The sequence below is a fragment of the Macrotis lagotis genome, chromosome 6 (assembly GCF_037893015.1).
Source record: "Macrotis lagotis isolate mMagLag1 chromosome 6, bilby.v1.9.chrom.fasta, whole genome shotgun sequence".
NCBI lineage: Eukaryota > Metazoa > Chordata > Mammalia > Peramelemorphia > Peramelidae > Macrotis > Macrotis lagotis.
The window spans coordinates 67470552-67493780 of record NC_133663.1 but is presented as its reverse complement, the minus strand read 5'-3'; the positions used below and the strand labels follow the sequence as shown (position 1 = coordinate 67493780).

At 37.6% G+C, this 23229-nt stretch overlaps 1 long non-coding RNA gene across 1 annotated transcript in view; it reads left to right on the top strand.

Moving 5' to 3' along the window:
• Positions 1-22627, top strand: part of LOC141491680 (uncharacterized) — a 91663-nt gene extending 69036 nt beyond the window's left edge. Inside the window, exon 3 of the long non-coding RNA XR_012469704.1 lies at positions 22479-22627. This is a non-coding gene — a long non-coding RNA (uncharacterized LOC141491680). The remainder of the gene's footprint in view (positions 1-22478) is intronic.
• The last annotated feature ends 602 nt before the right edge of the window (positions 22628-23229 follow it).

Sequence of the window (23229 nt, the reverse complement as noted above, 5' to 3'; positions counted from 1 at the left end):
TCTATCCACTGTGCCACCTAGCTGCCCCTTCATCTTCAGTTTTGATGAGTAGATCATCTATGTCTTTATCCACTAGTGTGGCACATATCCACAACTATGTCTTTATCCATTAGTGAAACCTTAAAGAGTATAGGGCCAAACCTGTATCCCTGGTATTTTTTATGAGACATTTTCTAAATATGAGCATAAAAACCATGAATGGTTCCTCTTTGGGTCCAATATCCAATCCTCCTAATTCTACTGGAGACTGGCCCACATTTTACTACATACCCTAAACGAATAAGATGAAGGTTTTGTCAAATGCTTTGTTAAAATCTAGGTCAAGTATATATGTTATTCCAGTGATCTACCTATCTAATAATTCTATTGAAACAGGAAATGAAATTAGTCTGGCATGACATTCTTGATAAATCTAAGCTGACTTTTGGCAGTCCCTACCTTCCCCCCCCCCCCCCTTCAGTTGTCCACTAGCCAATCATCCTTTTAAATGATGCATTCTGGGATTTTGTTAGAATTTGAAGTCAAGCTCATTGGGTAATAGGTTACAGACTTCAGTCTCTTTCCTTTTTTTGAAAACTGGGTCATGTCTTCCTTTCTTTGGTTATGCAGCACCTTTCCTATTCATCAGGGGCATTCAAAGATCTTAGATAATTTTTGGCAATGACATTCACCCTCCCCTCTCTCTGCATACTAATTCCTTAATATGTAGTTTTGGGAACTACATTTGGATCAGGGTATTTAAACATATCAAAGACAGTCAACAGTTCTCTTGCTATCTTTCTATTTATCTCAGATTATCAACTATTAGCCATTTTCATTCTGGCCTTTTGGTTCAAAGGTCAATCTCCTAGGTCCTAAATCTAGAAGGAGAGTCAGAATCACACTACTTTGCTTCATTGTTAATGGTTGTATCTTTTCTTTCCCCACATTCATCCCATCCAAAATAGATAAAACCCTCCATTTTGAGTTTTCTTTAATTTTTCTTGCTAGGCTCAGTTTATTCAGAGGTTAAACAAGTCTTGATAATCTTTTGAGATTATGATATACTTTTTAATTCATCTGCCTTTATCTGTTCTTGTATCTTTATTTTTGTATGTAGTTTTACAAAATCTAATTTAATTGATGAATTCCTTCTGTCTTCATGTGGATCTCTTTTTCATTAGAATGTGTTGAGAGCTGCTCAGGTGAGCTTGGGTTAAAGGTCAGTTTATGACTAAAAACTCATGTTTAGGTGACCCTTGGGCTGAAGGCTTTCCACAGAACTCTGCTGTGATAACACAACTGTGTCATCTGTGACCTCACTTGGTGATAGTCCTGTACCCAAACTTCTTGATTTAGGTTGCATCCTGCTAGATTATATCCTGCACCACAAGTTAGAGAAAAGTCATTGTTTTATCTTGTATGCTAATTTTGTGGTTTTCTGTTATAAAGAACTGATACTATCAACAAACGGCTCTGCTAGTTGTCCTGCTAGCACCCCCACCTGTATGTATACATTTCATCTCTCTCTTGAGCCAAACTGCTGGTGGGGGGTGGGGTCCTATCAGGAATGGCCTCTTTTTATGTTTTCGGAATTTCACTTTTGAGATTCTCTTACCTCTTGTAGTCTGACTTCCATTATTGATCTTCACTTTATAAGATCCTATGCATCTTTTGTCCAAACTCTTTGATATCTATCTACTCTCCTCAAAACTGGGAGTATTAGAATACTATATTTTTATTCATGAAATCTAAAATCTCAGAAATTTTAAAATTAAAATTTATTATTATTGTTATTATTATCATTATTATTTAGCAGCCACATTATTCTTTGGATATTAATGAGTTTATAGTCACCGAAATCTTCCCTCACCCCCATTTTTTTAAACATGATCTAATGAATAAGTAAGTTATCCTCATTCAATTTTTTTGTGTTATTTTTGCAAGCAATTGGGTTAAGTGACTTGTCCAAGGTCACAAAGCTGGATAATTGTTAAGTGTCTGAGGCTGAATTTGAACTCAGATCCTCCTGACTCTAGGCTATTATCCACCCCATTAAATTCTTTACATATAATTGAGTGCATTCCTCTTTGGTCCATGATGATTTGAAGATGAGCCTGAGTATCAAATCTGCACTATTCTGGAAGAGCTGAGCTGGTAGCAAATTTTTTTTTGGATGCTGTCTCATAGAGGTCATGTAGAATAGAATCCATTTGTTTAAATTCATCCTGTGCTGCTATTGTTATTCCCCATGAATGAAGAACACCTGGCAACTGTCCTCCTTTGTGCTTTTCTTTATCACTTTCCTTTGATATAGAAACAGGTGTGTTACAAAGACCCAGAATTTTAATTACTGTTCAGAGGGTTGTGTGTGTCTGTGTGTGTGTGTGGGGTGGGGGGTTCAGGAGCATCTAAGACCCCTTTTCTGGTACAGGATGATTCAACCAGTGGGGGATCACTTCCGTGTAATTTTTTAGAATGAATTCTGTGTTGGGATTGGGTTTGCTGAGCAATTCATTTTAGTGGTGTTGCCTCTGTGGGTGGTCCCCAGTAAGCTCATCATGCATGGAATCAGTTCTGATTATTTCAAAACAACTTCTTAATGATGCTGTAATTTAACATTTAAAAATTTAAAAAGGAGAATCTTTAATAACTCAGAAAGAGCATGAAGGAATGGAGAAGAACTCCCGTACCATCCCTAATGAAGTTACTTTTAAAGTTCAATAACAGAAGTGTAGGCAGTGAACTGAATATAGAACATCACAGTCAGGCATTCCTGATGGTGAGAGTTGATGTTTATAAAAGTCTTTATGGTTTGCAAAGTGCCTTATATACATCATTCAGCAACCATAGGACTACAAGGTAGTTATCTCCCTTTTCCAGAAGAGGAAGCTGAGGTCAGAGGACAAGTTGCCTGCCTATTATTATATATAGTTTGTATAGTTATATATGGTATACATTGTCTTAGTAGAGAAAGGAGGATTGAAAATCCACTGAAGCCCTGAATATGGAGGAGAAAGGGCTTTTTTGTTTGTCTCCATTGCTTCCTGACTAAATTCAAGCAATCTCAAAGTTTTGACCAAACTTCCCACTCCTCTTTGTTCCCAGAAATGTCTTTCTTCACACCTGCAAAACAACAACCAACCAAACAAGAAAGCTTCTTGTCATACCTGCCCATGCTGCTGGGCAAGCCCCTGAGCTTGAACATTGCATCCTCCATTCTGTGCTTTTACACAGTTATCTAATATTTCCAATTTCTCCCATTGGTTCATATTCTTTCATCTTTGAGAAACTAGGAATAGATGGTTGTTGTGGTTGTCCTTCTTTTTTAAAATTTTTTATTTTTTTTGAGTTTTTTTGTAAAGAAATGGGATTTAATAGTTTGCCCAAGGCCACATAGTAGGTAATTATTAAGTGTCTGAGACCAGGTTTGAACTCAAGTCCTCCTGACTCCAGGGCTGGTTATCCATCCACTGCACCACCTAGCCACCCTGGTTGTCCTTCATTCTTGAAGAGAATCAAAGGCAGGTGATGAATGAAGATGATATCATTATTTGCAAGTGAAATGAATTTAAATAAAGGTGGGTTGTACAAAGTCACCAGCCTTACTTTCTCCTTGGTTCCAGAGGCAAGATGTAGATGGGGATGACTGGAGATGACCTCCTGTGCAGTGGGAGATTTTGGCCTTTTTTAAACTAAGGTCTTTTGAGTCTCAGTTTGCTTAAATTGAAACCCATTCAGTGGTTAAGCCAAAGTAAGGCAAAAAATGTTCTCTTTTACCAAGTCAAAAAATCAATCTGGAAGGGGAAGATCCTCAGACTTTCTGGCTAGAATAGAAACAATTACTATTTACATTTACCCTGAGCCACCAAAACCCAATAAATGATCAAGAGAGGGGCTTGAGCTGATACCTATTGTTGACTACTCAGTGAGAATCAGAGTGATTTGACTTTAAAGCTTGGTCCTTAAAATATATATCTAGCCATATCTTATGAGGTTTCAGTGATCAAAGTTTATATTCCTTTGGGCAGAGCACCCACAGGTAAGGGGATGAGTCCCTATGTGGACAGGTAAAGAGGAAGGAAGGAAGGAAGAAAGGAAAGAGGAAAAAAAGCAAGGAAAGAAAGAAAGATGGAAGTGGGGGGAAGGAAAGAAGGAAAGAAAGAGAGAGCAGCATTGTCCCCAGATAATTAAAGTCAGAAAGTAGGAGAGCTGAATGAAGTCACTGGCTCCCTAACCATCTAGTCCAACCTCCTCAGGTTGGACTCTGTAGATGAGGGAACTGAAGCATCAAGAGAAATAACTTGTCCAAGGTTTCATAGGTAGTAAGGGGCCAGAGCTGAGATTTGAACCCAGCTTCTTTGACTTTAAATCCAGTGCTCTTTCCACTCTGCCTTCTGTATAAGTTATAGAACTACTTAGTACCAAAGTAGAGACAAGAACCCAGGTCTTCTGGATCCAGGGATTTTATTAAAGTCAGTGAAGAATAGTAGAAAGAATATGGGACTATAAGTCAGAAGACCCAAGTTCTTGTTCTATCAACTTCTTGGTTGGGTAGAATGGGTAGACTGAGACTTGTGCCACCTCACCTGCCTCTTCCTTTGTGAATGCTATGTGAAAGAATGCTTTGTAAATTCCAAAATTCAACGAGTTTTGTAAATTCCAAAATTCAATGACATTCAGGCGAGCAGCCATGGCTTTAAAGCTTTGTTTTATGTCTCCAAATTGGTCTCCCAGAGGATTAAACTCCCAAATGGTATCATCTCCTGTGCTTCATGGTGTCATGGAGCTCCTTGGGATCCTTCACAGTTCTTCTTGACATCACTGCTTGGCTGAGCTAGCAAGGGCATCTTACAGGGGGGTTTCACAGAATTTGAAATCACAGTTTGCTACTCACATTGAGTGGGTTGTTTTTGAAGTCTTTGAAAGCAAAAACAAAATAACCTGCCATTAACGGAAAACTAGAACATTCCCTCCACTTGTAGTTCTGACAGGTATACTTGATGCTGTCACCAGTCTGAGAGCCTTTTCAAAATCTTTTTTCAGCTTGTTAAGCAAAACACAACAAGGTGGATTAATTCCTCCTGTTCCTCTGTGACATGTTCATTAGTGGCAGCAATAAAGGGAGGAATCCATCTCCATCAGTCTGATACTCCTCAATGAAAGGTGAACAAAGTTTGTAAGAAGACAAAGGGTCCCTTGACCCCAAGGAATTCTAACATCTGAGGGGCCAACAGAGTTTTCCACTTTGACTCACAGTGTTCTGGGATCCAGTTCTAATGCTAAGAACTCAGACATAGTGTTTAATAAAGTGAGGGGAATGGCATCTGGATCTGGAAGATGTGAGTTTTAGTCTTGCCTCTGGTATTTACTGCCTATTGTCAAATCGAATAACCTGCCTCAGACTCTGCAAATTGAGTAAAAATATTGCATTACTGGCTTTGGTGATGAGGATAGAGCTCATCATGTAAACTTTAAAGACCAAGTAGCATTTACCTTCTCCCCAAGTGTATTTTAAAGCTTTCATATCTTTTCAGAGCTTCTATGAGAGGCCAATGTTTTAGAAATGTCTAAATAAAGGAAAATAATGTATATGCATAGATGCATATACATATATATGTTTATATATATTACACACACACACACACACACACACACACACACATATATATATGAAATAGGTTGGCATTTTCCTGTCATAATACATCCTGATCTTTTCCATCTTTTCCCTCTGCTGTCCCATGTTCTTGATGAGTACCAGAAGGCAGGGTTTTGATAATAGTGAGTTAGGAACTAACAGAGGGACAATCCCTCCATTCAGGAAAAAAAAAGTTGTCAGTTTTGATACCTTTCCAGTTCTTTTTTGTATTATTGCTCTCCATGCCACTCCTTCTCTAGTTAAATTGACTTGCTAGTTGTTTCTCATTTGTTGTTTCTGTGACTTTGCTTGAATAGTTTCCATGTCTCTTCTTGTGTCCACTCTTTGATCCTTCATTTTCTTCAAGAAGGAAGTTTCTTGAAGATTCCTGAAGCATCAGGTCTTCTCTGATGTGCCCCAGAGTTAAGATTCTCACATTGAAATATGGCAGCTAGATGTCACAATAGGCAAAACACCATCCTTTAAGTAGGAGGCCCAGAGTTCAAATTAAGCTTCAGATATTTACTGACCATGTGACTTTGGGCACGTCATTTAACCCTCTTTGTTTCAGTTCTTCATCTGTGCGATGAACTGGAAAAAGAAATGACAAACCACTCCAGTATCTCTGCCAAGAAAACCCCAGATGGGGTCATGAAAATTTAGACAACAACCAACCATAACAACAGCAAAGCACAGCTGTCATTTTTAAAGTGCTGTAAGACTTACAAAGTGTTTTAATGCATTATTTCCATGAGGTGGCATTGCAGATGTTATTATTTCCACTGTGTAGATGAGGAAACCTATCATATTACAAGGCTAAAAAGTTTCTGAGTTAGGATTTGAACCCAGATCTAATGATTCTCCTTTTATTCACTTTGCCTTTGTAATTAGAACTTCCTTAAATCATTTATCTTTGTCTCTTCTCTTGTTACTGTTTTTCTTTTTGACTTGTGGTGGCAACAGGTCTCCAGACCTGTGATGGTATCAGTGTATATAGTCTGGTTAACCAAGGGTCACTACTAAAGTTTGCATTCATGTGAGTAATCTCTTTTGCTCTGGATCTCTCTTCTTTCAGGACTATGAAAACATTTTGGAAGGTAGCCGGATAAATTATTTCATACTTCAAGGGTTTGTGATTTCACTGTGGCTATTCTCTATATTGGTACAGAACCCAACCACTATACATCATTTGATAGATAGTCTTGGAGAGTTATTGTAGCTGAAAAATCCATCAACTGGAGACATACTTGGTGATTGGCCCTCCCAACTCATCTAAGCTGCTTTTCTGATAACATTCATGAAGTTTGTTGCTAACCTCATATTCAAAGACTTCCTGACTCAGTAGGACCTCCAACCACTTAGATTACACAGGTCTGGTGATCTATTCCATACAATGAGTGGAAGAAATTAATTTGAGAAAAGTTAGTAATGAATACAGACTTAATATGTTACCCTGCCAGAGGATATATAAATTTATAAATAGGGACCAATGGCTTAACTCTGGAATGAATGACTAATTGTAGATTTTTTGACAGAAAATGGTTGTGGGTTGTATTTTCTAGTATTCCTCAATCAGCACTATATGTGCTGATCCTAGAGAATTCCATTTTGATAGCAAATATTGCCTGACAAATCTTTAATTTATTTCTAATTCTTGAACCTGATATGACTCCCCTTACTTACTTCTTTCAATGACATTTAGAAGCCTGGCTTCTTTATAAAATGAAAATATTATTTCTTGTATTGTATCTTAAGCATAAACTCCTTGTATATATCTACAAAATGGCAGACATACTCCTTGTATATATGTATTTACAAAATGGGCAAAATCCCATTTCTCTATGGGAGAGAAATTATCCCTAGGGTTTAAATGTTCATTTATTTATGGAAAGATTGGAAAAAATACAGCATTTCATGTAAATGTTTGTTTCAAGCTAGTGTGATTTACTGTATTAAAACCAAAGTTTACAGAGAAAATGTTAGTTTGTATTAACAATAAGCATGGGGTGGAATACTGACCCTAGAGAGAAATAATATCAGGAACTCCATCTGTATCCATTAGGATGAAATCAAGTCCCTAAATCATCTTTGCATTGTTCTCCTGCTGGTACCCTAGTTGGAAGCAAGTTTAATGCTTGTAACAGTAAGTGTACATTGTTTGAGAGAGTGTAGAAATGGATGGCAGTAAAGCTTCAAAAGACTGGGTTGGCTTCTTGATGATGATGTGGATTTTTCCCCTTTAATTTTCCATCGTGTTGATGTGTGTGGCTTTGGCTGCTGTACCTTTGGGAAGTAGAGGTCAATCGTGTTACTGTTTCCATGGTGATCTCTCATGGTGCCTAGGCTGGTTCTGGGCTATCTGGGGACTGAGTCACAGAGTATATCCAAGAGGAATAGCAGTAATGCTATGTCCTCTAGATTTCAACTTCAGAACTAAATTTTTGTTGGGTGGTTACATTCAATATTTGGGGGACATACCATATTTCTTTCTTTATATTATTTCAAGGACAGTTAAAATAGTGGCTTTGCATCACCAGGGAGAGACTCTTCCTTCCAAATCAATTTTGCACTCAATATTTCAATGTAATCCAGAACTCATTATCTTCCTCCCAAACCTTCATCCTTTCCCAATTTTCCTATTATTGTTGAGGGCACCTTCATTCTCCCAAGTTAGCAACCTTGATGCCATTCTGGATTCCTTACTTATTGTCAAATTTTCTTTTTCACTGGTTATATCTCAAGCCTGGAATGTTCTCTTTCTTTCCCTCTACCTCCTGACTTCCTCAAACCCCACTTTATGTAGGAACCTTTCCCTAGTGCTCCTACTCTTTTTTGGGGATTCCCTTTCATTTACTCTGTCACACACACACACACACACACACACATATATATATATATATATATATATATATATATATATATATAATAGGTTTTTCCATGTTGTTCCTCCAATTAGATTGTCAACTCCCTGAGGACAGGGGCCATGCTTTTGCCTCTCTTGATATTTCCACCAGCATTTAGGCCATTCTTGTTATATGATTAAATGAATTCAGCAATAATTCATTAAGTACTTCTTTGTGAATCCATACCTTCAATGGTGTGGGTACTCTTTTAACTGGTGAATGGCAAAAATAACATTTTCAGGGTATACTTCATGTTAGGATTAGGAAAAATTAATTCTTTCCATCTGTGACTCAGTATCTTATTGGGGAATGAAACATGTACACAAAGAAGTCTACAAGAATGATGGTAAAAGAGAAAAAGGAGAGGTCTAGTCTAAGTGATCTAGAGAATTTGAGGAGAGATATATCAGCTTTAGCCCGTGGGGTGGGGAGGGAGATCAGGAAAGGCATTCTGAAAAGGTAGTATCCCCACTGGGCCTAGAAGGGAAAAAAAATTAATTTCAGCAGGTGGAGATGAGGAGGGAGTAGGTTCCAATAGAAAAGAAAGTTTGTGTAAATTTATGGAAGTGGGGTAGTGCTGAGTTAGCTCAGGGAGCAGCTAATCACTTGGTTTGGCAAACTTAGAATACTAGCAAAGATACCAGCAAGAAATAAGGTAGATTGGATTCAACTTGCAGAGAGTTCTAAAAATGAGGTTAAGGAATTTGTATGTTATCCTATAGGCAATGGGGAACCAGTGAAACTTTTTGAGTAGGGGAGGAATATGGGAAGAGTTGTGTAGCAGTTTCCTTCAAAGCTTAGCTCAAGGATCACCTTCAAAATGAAGCCTTTCCTGATTCCTTTGCTGCCATAACTCCCATGGAAAAGTTACCTGGTATTTATGTGGCAGGGGACTGGTTGAGAATAATTCCTAATGAACAAGGCTCTATGAGTGAGACAAGTGCTCTGGCCTCTAGCTAAAGAATGTCTCACTGGAAAGGGGCCCCAGCTCTAAGGGAAGCATGCCAGTTCAATCCCCTACTACTTTTGAGCATTCATTGTAGATATTACATATATTGTATACACACTTATTTAATACACAAATATTTGCAAAAATACATACATGTACATATGTATTATATTGAAATAATATGAATACAAATACATATACACATATATACCGAGAGAGAGAGAGACAGACAGACAGACACTTTTAGGTACATAGGGATTATTTCTTTTTTTATTTAAATTCTCAGCAACTAGTATAGTGTCTGGCCCTTAATAAGCTTATAATAAATACTGATTTTTTTGTGTGAATATAGATATATACATATATATTTAGAGATATACATATATTTTGTATATCTAGGTATATATGTGTATCTATCTTTCCCAATGGAATGTAAGCTTCTTGAGGGCAGGAACTGTTTCTTTTTTGGATTTGTATAGTATAGACACAGAGAAGGAATTTAAAAAGTATTTTTTAAAAAATTGATTATTTTGGCAGCTATATTGAAATAGCAGTTGAATTGGAGAGGAGAGAGACTGAAGACTGAGATGCCATTAGAAATATTTGAATACTGTATGAAAGGTAAGAAGGACCCAGAGTTAAGGTGATGGCAATGTGATTGAGGAGGAGAGAAAAAAGTGATCTTGTGGAATTAGAATAAAATAGACTTGACAACTAGTTAGGTTCTAAGGTAACTTCAAGGTTTTGAACCTGGATGACTTAGATGCTGGAGATAGGAATTGGAGCCTTGGGATAAGGGTGGGATTAGAAACAATATGAGTTTACTTTTGGTCTTGTTGAGTTTGAGATAAAGATAAGAATAGACAATATAGATGGATATGTCCTGAATATTAAAGATTAGCTTTAAAAGACTTGAAACTCTCTCTTTCTCTTCATTTCTCCCTTTCCCCCATCTCTTTTCATTCTCTTTCCTCCTCTCTCCATCTCTCTTTTCCTCTCTCCTCTCTCACTCTCCAACCCAATCTCTCTCTCTCTCTCTCTCTCTCTCTCTCTCTCTCTCTCTCTCTCTCTCTCTCCCCATCTCTTTGTCTCTGTCTTTGTCATTTACATAGTGATGATATTTGAAACACTCAAAGATGATGAGACCATCTTTGTAGATGTAGAAATGGAAACAAGCCAAGGACAAAGTCTTAGTTGATAATGCATATATAAGGAGACAGTTGTGGGCCAGGATACTGGTCGAACTGGGAAACTTGAGTTAATCTCCCATACTCCCATAGCATAACTCAAGACTTTTATGACTGAAGGAGGTATAGAGTATACCTGAGGCAGTTTGAGTTAATTTTGCCCCCTGATGGATTGATATGAAATCCATCTGTGGGCCCTTTGGGCAAGGAGAACATAAAATCAGCTATAAGACTCTGGCAGTGAGATCTGGAGCCCCCTAGAGAACTACATTGCTCATTGCTTTTAACTTCCTTGCCAGTGACTTAGCTGATTTTTTTTTTCTTCCTGTGAAATTGCTTTTTACCTTTCTAGGGCCCATTTTTATCTGGGGACATTTGAATATGCATTTATTAAAAGGATTAATTATTTGAACCCTCAGGATTTCAGAGTTCCATCCAACCAAACATTGAATCTCAAAAATGGAAAGAATAATGAACCAATGAAGAAGATTCAAATTCAGTGTAGAGACAAGAAGGAGAATTAAGAGTCTTATGACAGGGAGAATATTAAGTATTGTTCAATACTTACCTTAATAAATCGATTCATTGATAATTATGGCTAAAAAGATTCATCAACCTTTTGGTGAGAAACATTTCTCAATTTAGCTAAACTAGTCCTGAAACAACATTTCCAATTCCATACTTTCCAAATTGCTAAGTCCTGCCATATCTGATCCATGCTCTGTTGGCATGGCTTTCCAGAACACAGGGTCACCAGTGCACCATAATGATGCATCAGAGGAAGACTTGAATGGAGTACCAACCATTTAGGATAATAGTAATCACAGCAGTAGCAGTAGTAATGACAGTGCCAACAATGGAACTAGAACAACAAATACAATAACAATTTCAATTTTTGTCATTGGCCCCCCCCCCCTTCTGGCTTGGTTACAGAGTGAAATCATAGAATTCTGCAATCACACTGTAAACACTGGAGCTGATGTCTCCCCTCATTGAGAGGGCATCTGTGGGATGACAGGAGGGGGACAAAGGTTGTAATGTAAATTATCATGTAAACTACCACTGTGTTTGAGTTTACTGCACCTTTGCCCCCTTGCAACTGGAGCAAAATGGTCTCATGTGACTTCTAAATAACAAGAGAATTGCGGAACCTTCCAAAGTCAGTATTACCTAAACAAGCCCCATATGTTTGGCTGCATGCAGCTACTGTAAATAAATTTCAGGCAGCTGCTGAAAATGGGAAAATCCAAGCATGGCGAGCCTCATGATGCTCCCCTGTTGGATGTTTGTCAGATTTCTTTTAATGCTGGTCCTAGCAGCAACACTAATATGAGTTTACACTGGTAAGCTAAGGGATCTGTTTAGGAGACACAAATGCTTTTGGCTTTATCTGTTGGGTCTAGACTATATTGTCTTTTTTTTGAAATAAGTTTACAGAATACATATGAAATGAATCAGTGAGTGTTGGACCCTCTTCATGAACAAATTTTGACGCTGTATACTTCCTTGTGCCCTAGTCATGAGTTGAATGATGTCCACTTGGTGGTTAGCCTCTTTTGATTAGATAATATCATTCCTGTCTTGGCCAGCAGCAATTTTTTTACCCTTTCTTTCTCATTAGATCACATTTGACTTGGAGGGGTTAATATTTCCAACCTAGAATGGAAGGGGTGGGGTGACATTGTTCAGAAGAGACTGGATGTTGGAATTTTTATTATGTCTCTAAGATTATAATCATACTTTGAAGAATATATAAAAGAACCATCTTTGACACTGAATGAGTTTTGTGACTTTAGGTCTTTTCCATGGAACTCAGTTTCTCCATTTGTAAAATGTTGGGGTTGGGGTTGGATGATATCATCTTAATAGATCCTTTCTGGCTTTGACATTCTCTGATTCTGTCATGAGATACTAAGGGTAAGGGATGAAAGACAAAGCCCTGGGGAAACTACAAAGCTCATTCTGGATGGTTCACACTTTTATAGCAGATTGTATGCAGCATAAGCCCTGTACTTTCCTGTGTCATTGCTTTTGGTCATTATGGTTTTCTTTTTTTGCTTATAATGTCTACCCAATGGTGTCCTCCCCTGCCCCTACCTCACCTTCCTTTGTGAGCCTAAATCCAGGCTATCCTTGAAGATCCAGATCAAAAGCCACTCTCCTTTATGAATTTTTCCCTTTGCCAATAGATCTTTCATTGTGCTCCATAGTATGTGAATAATGGAAAATGAATGAATACTCAACTAGTATTTATTAGGTTTTTACTAAGGGCTGTTTTAGAGATTCAAGTGCCAAAGTGAAGACTATGCCTACCATCAAGGGGTTATATTCTAATGAAGAGGCCACATGAATAGGTGAGTGCTGAGGTTCTATTATAATGGAAAGACTACTTTTATAGGGGACTGGTGACTAGGGAGAGATTTTGATTTGGAAAGTTACAGGAATGACAAATAGAGCCATAGTTAACTCACTCTTTCCAGGAGTCATGACTGAGTTGATTCAATTATAGTTCTGGCTTTGGTGGCATGGTGGCTGATGGGGAGGGGGGGTGTGTGCAAGAATGAAATGAAGTATGACTGGAACCAGACCTAGATATAGCATATGATGGGAGCCACCACTAATTAAGACAGCAGGACCCTGGGAGAGGAGCCCTGGAGAAGCATTTACTTTTAATATTGACATCTCTTAGAAGAGTAAAGCAGTTACCATAAGGAAGAGGGTTAAATTGCCCAGAGTCACTTCAGTTAGCAGTCTCTTGTTGTCTTTGCTAAGTGCTCTGCAGACAGACTTGCCATTTATACAGCTATTTGATAATTCTCAATTAGGCTCCCAGATCTACTCCATTAAAATTATATTTTAATGATGCATTTTGTCTTGATATCACAAAGTAAAATTTCTTTTTGAGAATCTAATATCTATATCTTCAAGATTGCTCATCAGATATTTGAATGGGTTACTTATCTTGGTCTCCTGAGACTGCAGGACCTTCTTGTTTTCCGATTTCACAAGTCTCAACAATGTCTTTTATTCCTCTTGGTGAATAAACTTATTAGAGTTGAATGGTTTAGAGATATAACCTATCTCTAGCATGGTAGTTGCTGCTCTAATTATCATCCTCACCATCATCATGGCCCACCATTTTAATTCATTGCCATCAATCCCACCATTACTATATCCCTGATTACAACTGCCATTACATCCACCACCTTTACTGCCACCATGACAACTACTACCACTAGTCCTGCTACACTACTACCATCACGATCACAACAACCACTAACATGATCACCATTATTATCATCATTGGCAGGAGTACTACTAACAACATTACCTACCACCATCAATGAAATTAAAAAAATAATAGAAAGAAAGTTCTTACTCTGGCTCTACCATTAGCTAGACCTTGAACAAATTAAAGCTGGATATCATTTTACTTATTTGTAAAATGAGGTATTTTTATTGCTCAAAACTGATGATTTTATGTGTTCTAATGGTCCTGACCCATCTCAAGTCATGCTTGTAAAGGGCTTTGGGATTGAATTGATGTTTTGGAATGGGTTTCACTCAACTAGTCCCCTGGTAATTTAGATTTGCTATTGGAATACTAATAGCTCATTCAATGACTAATAGGTCATTAAACAAAATGAAGCTTACTAGGCAATTTTCAAAGGAAGAAAACTATATATAATCATATGAAAAAATGCTCCAAATCATTGCTGATCAAAGAAAAGCAAATTAAAGCAAATTAAAATAACTATGAGATTGACTAAGATGACAAAAAGGGAAAACAATCAATTTAGGGAGAGGTTGTGGAGGTTTTGGACATTAACACATGGTTGGTGGAGTTGTGAACTAATTTAATCATTCTGGAGAACAACATAGAACTATGCCCAAATAGCAATCAAACTGATCATATCTTTTGACCCAGAAATAGCACTACTAGGCCTATATCCAGAAGAAATCTTAAAAAATGGGAAAAGTTCCACATGTTCCAAAATATTTGTAGTAGTGCCTTTTGTTATGGCAAAGAATTGGAATTTGAGGGGATGCCCATCCATTGGAGAATGACTGAATAAATTATGGTACATGACCCATATGGTATATGAGTCTTATAGACTAGAGAGTAGTCAGACTCTAGAGAAGCATGGAAAGAATTATAGGAACTGATACTGAGCAAAGGAAACAGAACCAAGAGAACATTATATATATTAACAACAACATTGTGAGTTTATCTACTATGATGAATGCTCCTTTCAGCAGTTCAGAGAGCTAGGACCACCCTGGGAGACCTGTATGGACAATGCCATCACCATCCAGCTGGAAGAAAAGCCCTCCAAAACCTATAAACCACAGAATCTGAATGTAGACTTTTAAAAAAATTTCTCATGCTTTTCCTTCTTACCCCATATTTTTTTCCTTTTCCCTTAGTTCTAATTTCTCATACACAAATGACTTAATATGTAAACATGTTAACACAAATGTACACATACAGTGTTCGTTAGACTATTTGCCCAAGTGGAGGTGGGTGGGAAGGATGGAAGAAAATTGTGTGGCTTATAAATATGCAAGTGGATGAATGTTTAAAACCTTTCAAAACATGTAATTGGAAAAATAAAATAAAATAAAATACCTTTCAAAAACCCAACAACAACAACAACAAAAGGAGTTTTACTTAGCCGGAGCAGCAGAAAGATATTTACAAGGCCAGGCATAAGGATTCCTTGAGCTGATGCAGTTGAGTGAAGTACTTTTACCTATGTTACCTATTGTGTTCTACCTCTGTGATCCATCAAATATTTCTGAAACATCTCACTTCCCCTCCCCTTTGTTTTGTATTCGGGCTATGAGGAAATAACATAACAATCTGAACTCTTAATCCCCAAGATCAATCAAGTCTCAAGGTAATGAGAAAGGCCTCAATACCTTTTTATAAAAAAATATGTACTGTATTTAAAAATTTTTCCCCAGCTACATGTAAAGGCAAGTTTCCAGCTAGTTAAGCTAGTTAATAGCTTAAACTGCATGGGGTGGAGGGGAGGAAGGGCTGAGATGTTGCTCATTCTACAATTGATTATATGGGCTGATTTTCAAAACCTGAACTGGATAACTGAGGTACCATGGGCTAGTAGGAAAAAAATATTGGCGTAATGGTTAAGAGGGTCAGCAGGCAGTGCAGAGGGTAGAGTGCCAGGCCTAGAATCAAAATGACTCATATTCCTGAGCTCAAATCTGGCCTAATTTACTAACTAGCTGAATGATCCTGGGCAAGTCACTTAACCCTGTCTGCCTTGGTTCCTCATCTAAATAGGCTGATGAAGAAAATGGTAAACCACTCCAGTATCTTTGCCAAGAAAAACCCTAATGGAGCCATGAAGAATTGGATAAGACTGAAACAACAGCAAAAACAACAAATTGTCAAGAAACCTGGCTTCCTATCTTTATGTTAATAACTGGTATTCTCAATGTTGTGACTTCCTTAAATTGGGAATTCTATTTGCCTTCACAATGTCCTCCAAATGTAAGATATGAGAACGTGTACAGTGTACCACCACAAGAAAGCATGGGTTCCACCACAAGAAATCAATCTAACAGAAAAATGCTCTTTCCATGTTTCTTTTTCTCAAAAACCATTAACATAAGAAGGATTTTACTGTGATATTTCACATTTTCTTTATAGTTGATGGTCTTTTAATGGTTGCATTCTAGTTGCGTATAGAAAACTCATTCATTTTAAGATTTCTATGCCTTAATGGTTATTTGTTTTGCTTGGTTCCAGTGAGGTAAAAATCAGTGATATGGACAGACTATATTTGTCTTGGCATTATGGCTCATTGTCTTCAGTAAATGCTGTTTGGCCTGGCACAGCCCTGGTTTTCCCCATCTGTTTCTGATGTTTACATTGTGAAAGCTATAATAGACATACAGGACATTGCCACATGCAGAGAGAAAACCTTTTTTCCCCCCTCCCTCCATCCCAATGCATCAAACAGAGGCTGAGCACATAATAAACCCAGACCCAAATTACACTTGAGCCTCCAAGCTGTCAGGGTTAGTCAGAACACTTAGGAATTGATTGCATGAACCCTGGAGGATTTCATGGCAGGGATACAGGGCTTCTAGTGGAATCCAGAGACTTTTTTGAAGAGTGAGACATAGACAGATAACATTCCAAAGTGGGATCCAGAAAAAGGGCAGAGAGTAGACATTGCTCAAAAAACATAAAACAAAATACAACTCTCCAAATCTAGAAAAACACTGAATAAACTGTCAGACTTCGAAGAACACTCAGATTAGATCTTTCTCTTATTGGGCACAAGTGGATTTTCCCTTGTTCACAACTTAACCCCCTCTCCTTGATTGGGTGAAGTGAAATGACTGCTGAATGTGTATTTAAAAGACCTAGGTTCGAATACTAGCTTTTTTAATGCTTTCTAGATAGAAAGAGATATTTGTGTTCCAAGTAGTATATAAGCTCCTCAAAGACAGGTAATCCCCTTCCCCTCCTCTTTCTCCTCTCCCCCTCCATTTCTCTTTTCACTTCCCCTCTCCCTTCCTCATACTTTCCCTTTCCAAGTATCCTTGTTTGTGCAATGAGTTGTTTTAATGCCAGCTGTAAGTTTTCCCAAAAGAACTTACTCAAGGAAGGCATTCACATGATGGTCAACAGAAGCAATGCAAAGATACCCTTGAGGTCTCTCTGCAGAACTTTGGAATAGGTTGTGTGACATGGGAGACACTGGCATAGGACCACTTGGCATGGTATTCCCTTATCAAAGAAGGCACTGTGCTCCATGAGCAAAACAGAATTGCAGCAGCTCAAAAGAGGGTGAGATACTCAAATTTAGAGACATCTCCACTCCAAAGGATGGCAAAGACTGTGCCCAATCTGGGGTAGAGCCTTCTGAAATCACATTGGTCTGATTTTCCTGAGTCACACACACACTGTACCCGTGACTCTAACCTGGTGGTCTCGTTTTGGTCCTTTTTGAGAACAAAGGACAGCAATCAACCAACCTATTTAACTCACAGGATTGACTTTGAGGAAAGTGCTTCCTATCCTGTGAAATGCTGGAGAAATTTGAGTTTATTATTATTATTACTAATCTTCTTATTTTAATTCTCCCTATTTGAGTTGTTTATCATTATTATTATTATTACTATTCTGCAATTTTAAAAATTATTATTGCTCTTTGTCTTCTTCTTCCCCCCATGGGGGGAAGGAGCCAATATTGGTGTGAATGGGCTTTTCATCCCTGAGCAGTTCATTCATATGCATTCAGCATATGTCAGCTGCACTAAAGAGGCAGGAGGATCTCCTTTTCATTTTAATGGGGCTTTTTCAGAGAGTAAAATCTCTAAACAGGAATGGGGTAGGGTATTTATGGTAAATTCAGTGGATGAAATAGAGAGCAAGCACAAAGGGGGTCACATCTTTTTATTATATCTCCTAAATTTGCAGGAAGAATGCTTCTATACTTGGAGTCATAATTTTATCAGGATAGGGGTTCAGATTACTGCTCTTCCATGCTCCCTAATCCTGGGCAATTCTTCTCCATGTCTGGTCACAAGTACTTGCTAAAAATATTTTACCTTATCATTCTGGAGGCTTTCTTCTAGGCCTTTAGTCAGTCATTCTACAATGAATTTATTTTTTTATATATTTAAGACCTTCAAGTATTTCCTAGGTTCTAGTGCCTATAGGATAATTTTGTATCTGTCATCCTTCTCATTTGATAAACTCTTGCCCTCTTCCTTTTCTGATAGTATATCTTCAGGACATCTTTTATGTCTCTTCTTGTGAGCAAATGATCATAGCTATTAGGCTGTAGCCTACTTGTACTTATCATGTTTCCCATTGCCTTTTGGGTCAGCCACAATTTCGATTTCTTGGAAATTCTAGCACTCTGTGGTTTGTAGTCACATCGCATCACCAGCAGAATACTGATATTGAAAGGGTGGATTCTTGTGTTAGGGAGCAGTTTGGGATTGTTGAAAGCATGGTACCATTTCCTAAATGCAGTCCAGCTGACTCTTCTATTTCATTCTGGGTCCAGATCACTGACTACCTGTAGTGCTTGCCCAAGAAGTAACAAATGGACTCAATAAGATGCTTATCCAAGATTATGTGTCCATGATCTGGACAATATTCATTCTGTTCTGCTTGTTTTGTCCTTTGTAGATCTTTAGGTCAATATCTTCTGAGGAACAGTGAATCACATTAAACAAGGGCTTTATGCAATCAGCATATATCATCTTTGAGGAGGATTATCTTTTAAACCTCATCAACTATAGGAAATCCCTGTACCCTTTCCAGTCTTTCCAGGACATCTTCCATTTCAAAGTCAAATACCTTTGTCAAGCATGTTTCCCTATTTTATATATCGCTTGATTTTAATAATCATAATGGTATTGAACAAAATTTTCTCTGTGGCTATATTCTTTTCATGTTTTTTCCTCTTAGCTATCTTGAATCAACCAATCAATTAATTAAGCAATCAGCCTCTAGAAATCATCACCATATCCCAGAGATTGTGCTACCCTTTGTAAGCATAGGAAGTCCTGGATCTCAAAAGGATTTTTCATTATTTAAGGACATGCACGGGTGACATTTTGTTGGAGAACAGCTTTTTAAGCTACATTTTATTCTACGGAGTCAATTTTTTTTGAAGACATAACTGAAACATGCTTATTCAACTAAGTTTCTAATGCTGATCGATTCAGGGAGTAATTACCTATTAGGAGAAAATTACTATGGCTCCTTTTACTATGAGTTTGATGCCTATAAAGTAAGGTATAGATGATGTGAGATTTCTGGGCAAGAGAGAGAGAAGGAGTGAAATTAGATTGAGTAGGCAAAGTTACCATCAACAGCTTGACCTATTTATGAAACCCAGTGAACAAAGAAAGAGAAAGATATTTGGGTTGTGTAGAAGTGGTGAGAACAATGGATATTCAAGCTGGAAATGTAGGGGTTGTGTGAATTATGCTGGCCTTATGTTTGTTCCTAGTGGCAATGGGGAGCTTCTGAAGCTTCTTGAGCATCATCACAATGACATAATCAGACCTACACTTTAGGAAATGTGATTTGATCGATTTTAGGAAGATGGATTGGAGCCATTTAACTGACCTTTGTAATAATCCAAGTAAGAAACAATGAGGAGCTGAATTACATCAGTTGTGATAGAAGAAAAGAGAATGGAATGGTTGGGGTAGGGGTCCCAGGAGAATAGGTAAAACTTAGCAGCTAAATGGATATAGAGATTGAGAAAGAGAGTGTAGACTGAAGAATGATTAAGAGATCACAAACCAGATTGAAATGGATATAGTGAAACACTAGACAGAAATAGAGAAGTGAACAGGAGGATGAATTTGGGCAGGAATGGAGTGGGGTGGGATCGTGGGGATGATTCAGTTTTGGATAAATTGAGTTTTTCAAAGCCAGTGGGACTAGTGGAGAGCAGGCAGATGGAAAATATAGCACTGGAATTCAAGAAAATCAGATCTCAAACAATGGGAGCTGATGAGATCTCAAAAAAAGTAATAGAGGGAGAGAGAGAGAGAGAGAGAGAGTTAGTTCATGCCAGAGAACATTTTATTTATTTTTGTACCAACAAATTAGCTAATATAAAATACTTGGCATATGGTAGCTGTTGAACAAATGTTTGCTAAATGCCTAAAACCATATTATTTTATTAATTCATTACTGCTATTAAATTCAATAGTAGGGTCCCTTGATGAGGGGAATGGGAGACAGGGGAAAGGAAATTTTGATGACTGAGAAGAGAAAGGAAAGTCTGATATTTGTTCATCAGGGGAAGTACTCTATTAAGTCCTGGAGGGGTTTCAAGACCAATTTTGCTCACTATTTTGCAGAAGAGTAGAATGAGGAAATGGGTGTAAACCCTGCTTGTGTCACTTATTACCTGGGTCTCAGTTTCCTTATTTGTAAAATTAAAAAAAGTTGGATTGGATGTTTTTTATGGGACTTGAAGTCTCAAATGCTATGATCATTTGTGTCATTTGGAAAACAATTTAGAGCAAATCTGTTTTCACTGGGCAAGTTGAGCTATTGATTTTTTATCTTAAACAGTCCTTATTAAAATTAATAAGAGGAAACTTTATTTGGGCAATTATTTTATTTATACTATGTTAATTACATCCTTAACACTCTAGAAAGAATTAAGATTTGCTTTATTGTAGAAAGTTCCATATGGGTTATGGAACTGAGAGACAGACCTAATAAAATGATGAATAGCTCTTCACTGTTTTAACAAATGATCATTAATTTTCATTCTTATGGCTGACATCTGTTTTTGATCTTTGTCCTTTACAATATAATTAACATCCTCATCAATATGTAATGTATCATTAAATGTTGCAGGTAATTATTCTATCCTTCTAATTCTCCACCTGGTGGGTCTAGAAGCCCAGTTGTTGTATTCCTGAGTTTGTGTACTATAGAGACTCAGGAATAGATATGAGAAGTGGGAGTACCTAGGGAGTCTGGAAAATGTGTTTCTTCCAGGTGTGCTAGTGAAATCCTTGGTCCTAGAGCAGCCCTGTTTCACTTTGAGTGAACTGTTTGCATTTCTTCTAAGTGAGATGTTGGTGTGATTTCTGAGGGCCAGAAAACTCCCTTTGCTCACTAAAAATTCCTCCAATCTCCTTACCCAAACCTGAGTTTCATTTATAGGAGATAAAGCTTTTGATTTCACAGTTAGCTGTAACTCTTCTGCCTGGTTGAACATTGCCATGGAGATATGAGACCCAGGACATGGCCAGAGAATGTCCCATAATTCCTAGATGGGTGACATTTTGAACTTGATGTTCAGACTTTTGAGAAGGAAAAGGAGAAACAGATGCCATCTTAAAAAAACAGGCAGAAATATGGGTGTTATTGGAATATTTAGAGAAACACTCCCTGGCAATATATCTATCTTTCCCTCATGTCTTTGTTTATGCTGAAAAAAGGATACCATCTCAATCTATTTAAAGGGTCAAATTCTCCCCCCCCCCCAACTTTCTCTCCCCTGTTGATATTAATCATAGGAAAAGGGATTAGCAGCTGCTAAATTTCCTTCCTTCCCTCCTTCCTTCCCCCTTCCCTCCCTCCTTTTTTCCTCCCTCCCTTCCCTTTCTCTCCTTCCTTCCTTCCTTCCTTCCTTTCTCTCTCCTGTCCTTAATTCAGAAAAGGTGATAAAAGGGAAGACTTTCATTTAGAAAGGAACAATTATTTTGGGTTTTAGTTTCTTAATCTCTCAAAATGTTTCCTACCCATCCAATCTTGAGCTATCTCCTTGGGCCTCAGTTTTCTTATCTGTAAAATGAGAGTAATGGGCCCTGGAGGTCCCATCTAGCTTTTAGATCATGAGCTATGAGGTTGGACTGTATTTCCCTTAAGATCTCTTCCAAATCTAAATACTATGATCATGAAACCATTTCATATTTTTGCTGTGGGCTGGCTCACAACTCTGTGCATTCCCCAAAGTCCCTACTCTATTGATTTCTTGCCCACTTCTTAGAAGTATAGAGATTACAGTGCTTCTCCTCCTCCATATGCTTAGGGAATCCTGTATCCCAGCTGTTCAGGAGAAAATTGACCTTGGCGTAGTATATTTAAGAGGCCATTCTAACACCATCTCCCTTAATAAGCCACTTGTATATATTCCAAGCAAAAATGATCCATCTTAGATGAAACAAGTTCCCCCCCCCTTCACACTAGGGAGAAGAAGGATAGATGAACAGAGTATTTTTCACATACCTGACTTTAACCTGTTTGAGGATGATTGTATTATAATAAGATCTGTGATCTCAAATTCCAGGGCTTTACTCCAAGGTTGCCTTGCATTCTCACAAGCATGCAAAATCAGCAGAACACCGAAGACTTATGATGGTGCCTTTCCTTACATCTCTTATGTTTGTGAAGTCAATTTCTGTTCCTCATTTAAGTTCAGTCATGGAATGATATCCGGGAAAGGTATGAGCTTTTTTTAAAATTTGGATTCTCTAAGGATGGTAAGAATTTAGGTGAAGGTTGGAGATTTATTATCATCCCTTTATTCTCAGAAAGGTAATAAATACTAGCACAGTAAATACTGGTACATCAAAGGTGCTTAATAAATGTTGACTGAGTGAATGAATGAGAAAAAGGAGGGATAGTGTGGGGGAAACTGTGCTGAATTTGAAGATAGCAGTACTGGTTCAAATCCCAGCTCTGTTACTTATCTAGGTAACCTTGTACACAAGGTCATTTGACCTCTTTCAACTGTATAATTAAGGAATTGAATCATATTGACCTCTGTGGTTCTTTTCAGTTTCAAATTTATAGTCTTCTTATTAGCAATAAATATTAATATTTATCTATAGGAGAGGTTTTGGTTTTTATCCTCCCACAAACAGGAGAGAAAAATTCCCAAACCCTACTGCAATATAAGGACCAAAGGTCTAAAGAGATGAAAGACCTTAAAGATCTTCTACTCTTTTTAAAAATTTTCATTTTCATTTATCTATTTTCCAACTATATGCAAAAATAGTTTTCAACAATCATTTTTTCTAATGTTTTGAGTTTCAGAT